Source organism: Mastomys coucha, unplaced genomic scaffold, assembly GCF_008632895.1.
Source record: "Mastomys coucha isolate ucsf_1 unplaced genomic scaffold, UCSF_Mcou_1 pScaffold15, whole genome shotgun sequence".
In the NCBI taxonomy this organism is placed as follows: Eukaryota; Metazoa; Chordata; class Mammalia; order Rodentia; family Muridae; genus Mastomys; species Mastomys coucha.
The window spans coordinates 25,195,265-25,205,397 of NW_022196897.1; the positions used below are offsets into that span (position 1 = coordinate 25,195,265).

At 39.5% G+C, this 10,133-nt stretch overlaps 2 protein-coding genes across 7 annotated transcripts in view; one reads left to right on the top strand and one right to left on the bottom strand.

Annotated features, from left to right (window-relative positions):
- The window catches only part of Zbtb26 (zinc finger and BTB domain containing 26), a 40,798-nt gene that overhangs the window by 21,848 nt on the left and 8,817 nt on the right, over positions 1-10,133 (bottom strand). The gene's annotated exons all lie outside the window — the stretch shown is intronic.
- The window catches only part of Rabgap1 (RAB GTPase activating protein 1), a 130,506-nt gene that overhangs the window by 9,053 nt on the left and 111,320 nt on the right, over positions 1-10,133 (top strand). Inside the window, exon 1 of one of the 4 annotated variants that reach the window (XM_031370055.1) lies at positions 999-1,099. The exons of 2 other annotated variants lie outside the window; for them this stretch is intronic. The gene's annotated coding sequence lies outside the window, so the exon portion shown is untranslated. Of the gene's footprint in view, positions 1-998; positions 1,100-10,133 lie in introns of those variants that run through there. One more of the 4 variants, XM_031370057.1, reaches the window with a different exon arrangement.

The window sequence follows — 10,133 nt, forward strand, 5'->3', positions numbered from 1 at the left end:
AAAAAAAAAAAAAAAAAAGGGTGTGTATAAGAAAAAGGAAACATCACTCTTGTCCCACAGGAGTCTAGGTGTTTTGTGAAGGACAAGACACAAAGGGGAACTGTAGCAGCAAAGGTTTTCTTTCTTTTTAATTGTTTTCCTGGTTCACATTGTAAATGACTCACTTGGAAAAGAGTGTGCCACGTTCAAATAAAGAATAAGCGGCTTTAGAAGTATAAATTACTAAGTCTTGTGTAGCAGTAGTGCCTGGCCTAGCTGCAAAGACCTGTAACCCTAGCTACTCTGGGTATCAAGACTTCAGGCTTTCGTGCTGTATAAAGTGAGTTCAAGGCAGACCCTATCTCAAAATTAAAAATAAGTCTGGGTTTTAGCTGCGTGGTAAATACATGAAGTGTTAGGTTCAGTAACAACAAAGTAATAACTTTCAAAAAACTTGCACGCCTGTTTTGTTCTCAGCTACATTGTGTGTTCATTCCGGACAGGACCTTTAAATTTCGCTTTATTGCTGTTGCTTTGTATTCAACTTGTAATATCTTTTCAAATAAAATTCTCATCCTCGAGTCACAGACTGAAATAACCTTATTCGTTCCTAATTTCCTCAGTACCTGAAACCGGGTCACTGTATGGAGTCTGAAGTTTGATTTGTAGCTCGAGTTCGGTAACATCTTTGCAAAGCTGAACTGAGAGACATATTTTTATAAAATAAACTATCACAGTCCTTGGTTCTGTGTGCCTCAGTAAATGTTGGGAGAGTTGAGTCGGCGTTAACTGCTGCCTGGCAAACAGTGCTTGCTTCAGAAAGGTGGACACAGGATGCCTCCCGGGCCTCCAACTACCTCTTCGCTGCAGTCGCTCTCCGCTGCAGTCGCGGTGTTAGCCGAGTCCGAGCCGTGCGCGCAAGCGCGGATGCTCGGCAGGCTCCGAGCCCGGGTGGGGCTGCGGGAAGGAAGCTCCGCCTCGCGGGAGAACGCGGGGCCTATGAAGTGGGGCGGGGGGCGGGCCGGAGGGCGGAAGAAGCCGCTTCACGTGAGCAGGGGGCTGGGCAGCGGGGAGGCCCAGGCGGCGGAGCCTCCCTGACGGCGCTCGGCGGCGGCAGCAGGTCCGGTACAGTCGCCGTTCCCCTCCTCTCGCCCTGGTCTCCTTATCCCGGAGGCGGGGGTTCTCCCGCCGTCCCGGTTAGAATCCCGCTGCCTTCTCTCCCCGCCTGGCGGGATCGGGCCGAGGATTGCAGGGGGGCTCTCTCGACGGCCCGAGCCCTGAGGGGAGCGGAGATTGGGTGTGGGGGAGCGGCCACGGAGGGCAGATGGCGCACGCGCGGGCCTACCCCGCCACCTCCCCAGGAACCCCTGCCCAAACCGGTTCCCCCTGTCTGGGTGGGTGTCTGTCTCCAAGCCTTGCAGCTGCTGCTCCCTTGTGGGAGGTATCTCCCCTCCCAACAAAGCCGGTTTCTCTTCACTTTTGTGTTTTTGTCTTGGTCTTGTTTGGAGATCTGCCGTTGTCCTCTGCCTCAGTTTCTCCTTTTGCCCACTGTGTCGGTGTGTATGTGCCTTGGACCTCCGGCTGGTTTCCTTGGCTGCGCCTAATTTGAAAGACTTTTATTCTCTTTGAGCGTCGCTCTGTTTTTTCTTACTGGTATTTTCTGCCTCATTCTCTCCACCTGCGATTAAAGTGTCTCTGGCATCACACTCTGTCTAAAAGAAACACCTGCCTGTTCCTGCCTTGTGCCTTGCTTTTCAGCACCCTTCAGGGTTATGCGAGTCAGGCCTTCTGGGGGTGCGCTGTCCATCCCCTGATAGTAGTCAGGACCATAGTCTTGACTAATACCTACATTTGTAGTCTGCACCTGCTTTTACAATCCTACTCATACCTCTGGTGCCCGAAGGATCCATTTATTTTGGAAGCAAGTATCCTAGGCAGATTTGAACTTATGACCATGCTTGTTGTCCTCCTTTTACAAACTGTGCTCCAACTTGAATTTGAGACGGGGGCGGGGGGGGGGCGGGGAACGGTTAGTGAGGTATGGTTCCCCCTACCACTGGAGAAGATTGTCAGGGACAGAGTTTCGCAATGTATTTGCTGTTTTCATTTAGATCAACACCTGTATTTACATTCTTGTGAATAGAACCTGATATAAGTATGTGGGCTTCCAGCTACTTTGTTTATTTAGGCAGAGAAACAATGGACAAGAGAGTGATATTGTCAAACTGAAAAGTCATTTGGGAAAAAAAAAAGCTCTGGTGCCAAAGAAATGCATGTATAACTTTTTTAATGAAAACGAAGGACCTGTTGTATTAATCCATTTCTATTCATAATACTAATAGATTATATTGTATATTGAAGATTTACCCAAAGCTTAGATAGGAAATGAGAATGAACAAAGGATAGAATTAATGATCTTCCTTAAAGGTCAGAATTTGAATTAAAATTTGAATGATTAATTTGTATATATGTATGTACATTTTAATTTACGTGTCATGCTCAGCTGAAGTAGGAGGATCATGAGTTCATGGCTGGCCTGGGCTGCATAGCAAGACCCTGTCTCAAAGAACAACCACCAAAAAATAAAATAAAATTTACATGCTTAGTACAAACTGTCAGATCAGTTTCATGATTAAAGTTACGATATTGCGATGTTGTGGTACATTTTTCAGTTTCTTCAACTGTGTGTGTGTATGAGTGTGTGTGAGAGTCTACATGGCTAATGATACAATTCTGTGATCTCCCACCAAGATACACTACACTGTACAATCTTGCTTTGATTTACCTTTTAAACTCAGTTTTCATTTAACTCACTGGACTTATTAAGCTATATCTTTGGGAACTTATCTGTGAATTTTGACATGGTATTTTGTTTACAGTTTACAGGTGAGTAGCAGCATAGTGTGACTCTTAAACATGGGGTTCTTCTCTTTTCTCCTTTGTATTGAGAAGTGTATTGTGCACATTATCCACAATAGAGGCATGATTTTCTAAATAAGTGAACTTTTTGTTTTGTTTTTTTGATACAGGGTTTCTCTGTGTAGCCCTGGCTGTCCTGGAACTCACTCTGTAGACCAGGCTGGCCTCAAACTTGGAAATCCGCCTGCCTCTCCCTCTCAAGTGCTGGGATTAAAGGTGTGCACCACCACTGCCCGGCAATAAGTGAACTTTTAAAGTCACTTTCTTTTATTTAGTAAATTTCCAGCTAGATAACGCCTACTATGAAAGATAATTCCCTAGTAACTGTTGTAACAAGTCACTCTCAAGGGATTATTTTGTTTACATTGGGGCCAGTGTTGAGTATTTTCATGAGGACTTAATGGGCAGCCTATGTCCTAATGTTATGACATAGGCTGCCCATAAGTATCTTTGCAAGTTCCCAGATTGTCATATATCATTAGACTTTTTTTTTAGCAAGTAAATAAATAGACAAGAGTCAGTATTTTCTTGAAACTAAAACATTTATCTTCAGGTCTTTGCTTAACCGTGTACCTAAATCATTTTGGTACTTTGTATGTATTGATTTCTCTTTTTAAAACAATTATTCATAGTTAGATCCTAAGGGAAGGAAATTCAAAGATAAGAAATAGATACCCATGTAAATTTCTGAAAGGAAAATCCTACCTCACCTAAGCTGCTTAGGAATGTTTTCTTGATTTTTGTTTTTTCGCAGACTGGTTACCTGGCCATCTTCCTCCACTTCTATCCTCTCCTAGTATTGCTAGTGTTTAAAAAAATATAAACAAACCAACATTAGCATGGGTATTTACACTTAGATTGCAGCCACTGTTGATGACGACTCTTAAAAGCCTTGTTTCTCTTCATGTGTAAAAACTGACCAAATATGGAAGTGTGCAAGTCATGAACATGTAACTTTATAGAGTTTGGCCTGGAGGTTTCCTTTCTCTATCTACATTTACCATAGTTCTCTGAAGATTCTTCTTCAGAGTAGAGTTTTAAAAGGCCTAGTACCCCGATCCCTTCTTTTGGTCACTAAAAAGTAAAGTAAAACCCCAATTCTGTCTTGTAAATTTATGCTGGTTACTAAATAGTATTACCTTAGTAAAATATGAAAATAGATTTTAATTGTTTGACTATGTTGCCAAATTTAGAGGTTTGCACTTTCCTTTTTTTGTTAAAGATTTCTGGTTAAGGCCTTGTCAGATGCCATTAGCCATTTTGGGAATTACAACCTACAGTATCTTGATCTACTTCTAAGGATGAGTCTTGCATTATGCAGACTGAGAATGGGATTTTGTTGTTGCTGTTGGTTTTTGATACAGGGTCTCACAGTCTCACTATGTAGCTCTTGCTGTCCAGGAATCTAGTATGTAGTTTAGGCTGACCTTGAACTCAAAGGGATCCACCTGCCTCTGCTCCTCAAGAGCTGGGATTAAATGTGAGCCACTATGCCCAGCTCAACTCTTGAGGATGTTAGAAGTACAGTAGGAATGTTAGATTAAATGTTGAGTTTATATACAATATTTATGGAAATGGCCAATGATTTTAATATTTTTGTAATGAGCTCAGTACCTTTGAAGGTGTCCTGTTCAATGACACAGGACTTTTTTTTTTTTTTAATCTAGACCTCTGATTACTTGCAAAAGAAAAATTATCTCTCTATTGTAATGAATTACCTATTGTATCCTTTATATAATCAGGTAAAAAGCTGAGTTCTGTCTAATCTTGAAATGCTAATACCGGGCTGGAGAGATGGCTCAGTGCTTAAGAGCACTGACTGCTTTTCCAAAGGTCCTGAGTTCAGTTCCCAGCAACCACATGGTGGCTTACAGCTATCTATTATGGGATCTTATGCCCTCTTCTGGTGTGTCTGAAGACAGTATACTCATATAAATAAAATAAGTCTTAAAAAAAAAATTGCTAATACTTAACCAGTCCTGTGTTTGCGGTATTCTGGTTTTGGTTTTAAGAAAAGATTTTTTCAGATAGATTTAATATATGAATAGAAGTTAAATATATGAATTTTGTATCTTCTTGCACAAATGCCTATTATAGTAGTGTGAGATGCCAATAAACTGCCTACCATGTACTTGGTACACTTCCCTAATGTCCCTCTATCCCTTTGGCAGTATTGACCAGGCTTCTATCAGATATTTTTGGTCTGCTCTCAACATATTCCTCTGAAAAAAAAAAAAAACAAGTTACAGAAAAGAGAAACTATATTACATTGCTCTTAGGTTTTAGTTTTCTACTGAATGACTTGTTTGCTTGATATGAAGTTCACAGACAGTAAAGGGGGGTGAATAATCAGATGTTTCTGATCTCAAGTACGGTAGGTGGATATGCTAACTTTAATAGATTAATTTTCTTAATTATATATAATGAGGAGTTATGTTGACTAATTTTCTAAAAGGGTAAAAAAAATCTTTCCTTACAGTGCTTTAAAGCATTTATATTTATATTTTTGTATTTATATAATGGTAATATAAATTATATTATGCTTCTTAAATCTGTTCAGAAAAAAAAAGAAAAAATTAGCTAGCAGAGCTTTGAAGAATAAAATGGCCTTGACAATAAACACTAGTAATTCATTAATAATAAGCTAATTTTTCTATTGTTTCCTGCAATTGTGAAAATGGCTTTCAAATAGCAATTTAAATATTTCGTTTTCTCCTTTCTTAGATAATTCATAAAATAGTAGGATTCAGTCCCCTCATACTACATAACTAAAATCACAACATTGTGTAAGGTTTTAAGAAAAAAAAAATCAAAATTTAAGTCTTACTCTTTTTTTTTTTTCAACCTAGTACATTATTACCTTTAGGTAAGCAAGAAGTCTTGATTACTCCTGAGAAAATGAACAATAACTGAAAACATTGACTTCCTGAAGACATTTTTTTATATTCATTTTGTAAGGACATTGTTTTATTGACTGCCTGATCCCTATAGAGGGCAGAAGAGACTGCCATATTCCCTCAAATTGGAGTTCTAGGGGATGTGAGAGGATATGGTGCTGGGATCCAAAACCAAGTCCTCCACAAGAACAATAAATACTCTTAGCTAATGAGCCTTTTCTCTAGCCCTTTGTTTTGTGAATTTTCAGAGTTTTAACCTGAGATAAACAAATTTATATTTGAGTCTTGTGGTTAAGCCTTCAAACAAAATCCTTTTTCTTAAAAAAAAGTGATGCATGTCTTCTACAACATTGATTAACTTTAATGACATATACTAATAAAAGAATCCACCTTGAAAAAGATAGGTATTCTGTAGTTCTGTTGCCTAAGAGGTGCCCAGGGATAAAACAGTCATGGTAACAGAAGATAGAATGGTGGCTGCAAGAGAGCGGAGATGAGAGAAATCCTAAATGGTGGTGATGTGCATAGGCTTAGTGCCACGGAACCTGACACTTAAACATGTCTCAAGTGCTGAAGTTGTGTCACATGTGTATTTGACAGTGATGGTAGAAAGGATTGCAACTTGTGGAACATATAGAAGAAAACTTTTGTCTCATAATTTGTTAAAGAGTAGCTTTTAGACACATTGGCTTTTCTAATTTTTAATTTCAAATATACCCAAAATAATGTTTCTTTTTGGTTTTTCAATTTAAGCTGTAATGCATGAGAAAGCTTACTTTCACACGATTCCATTACTTCACTTAAGTTCAAAGCAGGAGCCCTAAATTAAGAGTCAGACTTTGAAGGCGTGTGCCACCAAGAGTCAGACTTGTGGAAAAATAATACATATTTTTAAAGGTAGTGGGAGGTTTCCACTGAGTTAGTTAGATCTGTCCCTTCCTTTTCAGGGGGTAGGCTATGAGAAATGCATGTGAAAAGTAGTGCAAGAAAAACAAGTTTAAAATTGACAAAATGAAAAGAGCTAAGACCAATGTATGTATTTCCTTATTGCTCTGCCTATTTAGTTTTAGTGTTCAGGATCAAGCCCAAAACCTCACATTTGCTAAACCTGTGCTCTGCAACTGAGCCACACCATAGACCCTTACTGGGTTTTTTTGGGTATGGGTGCACATGTGCCTGTGGAATCTCGAGGTGGACATTGGGGGTTGGCCTCATTTGCTTTCTTGCATTCATGTTTTAAGATAGGTTCTCTTGCTGAACCTGAAGCTCATCAGTTAGTTACCTGGTCAGTGAGCTTCAGTGTTCTTGACCCATATCCTGGTGTTGGGATTATAGGCACATGCCACATTGCCTGGCTTCTATTCTTTAAAATGGGCCATAAGGATCTGAATTAAGGTCCTGTCCTCTTGATTGTCATGGCAATAGTGACTTCAGCTGCTGACCCATCGCCCCAGGACTCATTTTACTTTAAAAGATACAAACCTGTGGAAATTGGCCTGCTATGGCATCTTTTGAGTCTTGTTTGGTTACTTTCACTTGTAGTTTCTGAACTGAAAGTAATCTTAGCCAGAGGACAGGCTAGAATATACCAAGAATGGAGATAGGGATACCAAGGAGTGGGATACAGCTCAGAAAAGAACAGAACACCTAGGTGCCTGGGTTTGCACCAAGTTTCATAATTTCTCTGTGAACTAAAGCAAATTACCCAACCTGTCTTAACTTTGGTCTATCATACAAAGTTAATATTCATCTGACAAGGTTAGTGTGGCACTGACAATAATGTTTTTTGAGTGCTAAGTTCCACATCGGGCCTAAAATTAGCACTCAGTAGTTAATACATATTACTTTCTTTTTAGATTTAGCAAGGTGTATTAAGCATCCTCCTTAAGAGTCTATAAAGCTATACTCATTTGGTTATTGAACAACATCGTTTACTTACTGAGCGATGAAAACTGGTGGGGAGTAAGAAGGATGTGATGAGTGTCTATGGTCCAAAGGAATCCAGGGGTATATTTTGAGACTCAATGTTTAACTGTCTTCTTGACCATGACATTTGAGGTTTTGATAGAGTCAGAGATGATCAAGGGTAGTAGCTGGGGCAGTTGGCATACTCCTGTAATACTAGCACCCTGGAGGCTGAGATAAGGAACTAGGATTTTAAGGCCCAATGGGGCTGCCTATGCCATGAGATTTTTGTCCCAAAAGAATGTGCTTTTGGGCTGGAGAGATAGCTCAGCGGTTAAGAGCACTGACTGCTCTTCCAGAGGTCCTGAGTTCAATTCCCGGCAACCACATGGTAGCTCACAACCATCTGTAATGGGATCCGATGCCCTCTTCTGGTGTGTCTGAAGGCAGCTACAGTGTACTCAAATAAATGAAATAAATAAATCTTTAAAAAAAAAAAAAAGAATGTGCTTTTGTTGGATTTGGGTTCTTTTCCTTAGTTTGTTTTTTTTTTTTTTTTTTTTTTCTACTAGTTTTCTGTAGCTATATTTCCAAGTATCTGCATATAGTGTAGCATCCTGGTCATTTGTCTTTTTGTTACTATACCCTACCAATTACACTCATGCAGTAGCTGTTCTCCGGTGTCTTACAGGGTTTGAGAGTCGCTCTAAGACCCCTACTCATGTGATAATGGTATAATATTTGCATATAAACTAGATACCCTTGGTATCCCACATACTTTAACTCATCTCTTAGAATACTTGATACAGTGTAAATACTTGTGTTATGCTGTATCTTTAGGTGCTATGGGGGGGGGAAGTAAATGTTGGGTATAGATGTAATTTTTTTATATATGTTTGATCCTCAGTTGAATGCATAGATGAGGAATACATGGATTTGGAGGGCAGTGTATCAACCATTCAAATTTACAGAGCACTTCTAGTAAGCAAGCATATGAAGATGATATAAATAAAACACAATCTCTTGCCCACAAGTAGTTCAGGTATACTGCATTATAACCATGTATTTCCAATGTGTAACATGGTGGTTTATAGTTGATATTTACTTCTAAAATGACTACAGAGTAAATATGGTATATACCATAATTCTTGTGTTAAGACATAAAAGCAAACAAAAAAGAACTTAGAAGCACTGGCATGAAGTAATGAACATTTCAGAAGGAGAATGAAAGGACTGACTGCTCAACTAGGTCATTAGATTTTATTGGGGGAGGGAATAGAGACACATTTCTCACTTAGGAACCACTGTGTAAAGACTTAAGAGCCTTAAAGTGGATTATTTTGAAGATTGTGTAGTATGATTTGATTGTGTGATAAGATTAAAATGATAGCTGGGCTCAAGACTTTAAAGACTAAGTGATTCAAAGAAACTGAGTTTCATTTATTTTTCTTTCCTTTTTAAATTTTTTTAATTTTTAAAATAATTTTTATGTGTATGGGTGTTTTGCCTGCATGTATGCCTGTGTACTACATACACACCATCAAAGCTAGAAGGAGGGTATCAGATTCTCTAAAACTGGAGTTACAGACAGCTGTGAGTCATCAGGTGGGTGCTGGGAATTGAAACTAGGGTACCCTGAAAGAGCAGCTAGTGTTTGTAACAGTTGAGCTCTCTCTCCAGGCCCATTTTATTTTTTGTTTTGTTTTCATTAGAGAATTTGTTAAAGTGTAATCTTAAACTGTAAGAGTGTCTGTTAAACATCACGATTAAACATGCCAAAGAAGAAGCCATTATTTTATTTTGTGTGTATTGGTGTTTTGTTTGCATGCATGTCTGTGTACCGTGTACATGCCACATGCCTGCAGAGGCCACAAGAGGGCATCAGATCCCCTGGAACTAGAGTTAAAGATGGTTGTAAGCTACCATAGGAGTGATGGGAACCAAAACAAAGTTCCTCTGGAATAGCTCTCAGTGTTCTTAACTACTGAGCCATCTCTCCAGCTAATTCTGATCTATCAATTGATCTATCTACCTTCTTATTTTATGCATGCATGGGGGTGATCAGAAGACTAGCTTTTAGGGTCTGTTCTCTCCTCCCACAATATAGGTTCCTGAGATCAACACAAGAACTCAGGTAAGGTAGTAAGTACCTTTATCTCCTGAGCCATCTCACTGCCCCTCATTATATTTTCATTCAGGAATTAGCAGGGATTTTGAGGAAGGTGGAGAAGAATTAGCTACAGGGTCATAAGCAATACTTAGAAATTCTGGCTGGGCGGTTGGTGGCGCACACCTTTAATCCCAGCATTTGGGAGACAGAGGCAGGCAGATTTCTGAATTCGAGGCCAGCCTGGTCCACAGAGTGAGTTCCAAGACAGCTGGGGTTATACAGAGAAATCCTGTCTCGAAAAACCAAAAAAAAAAAAAAAAAAA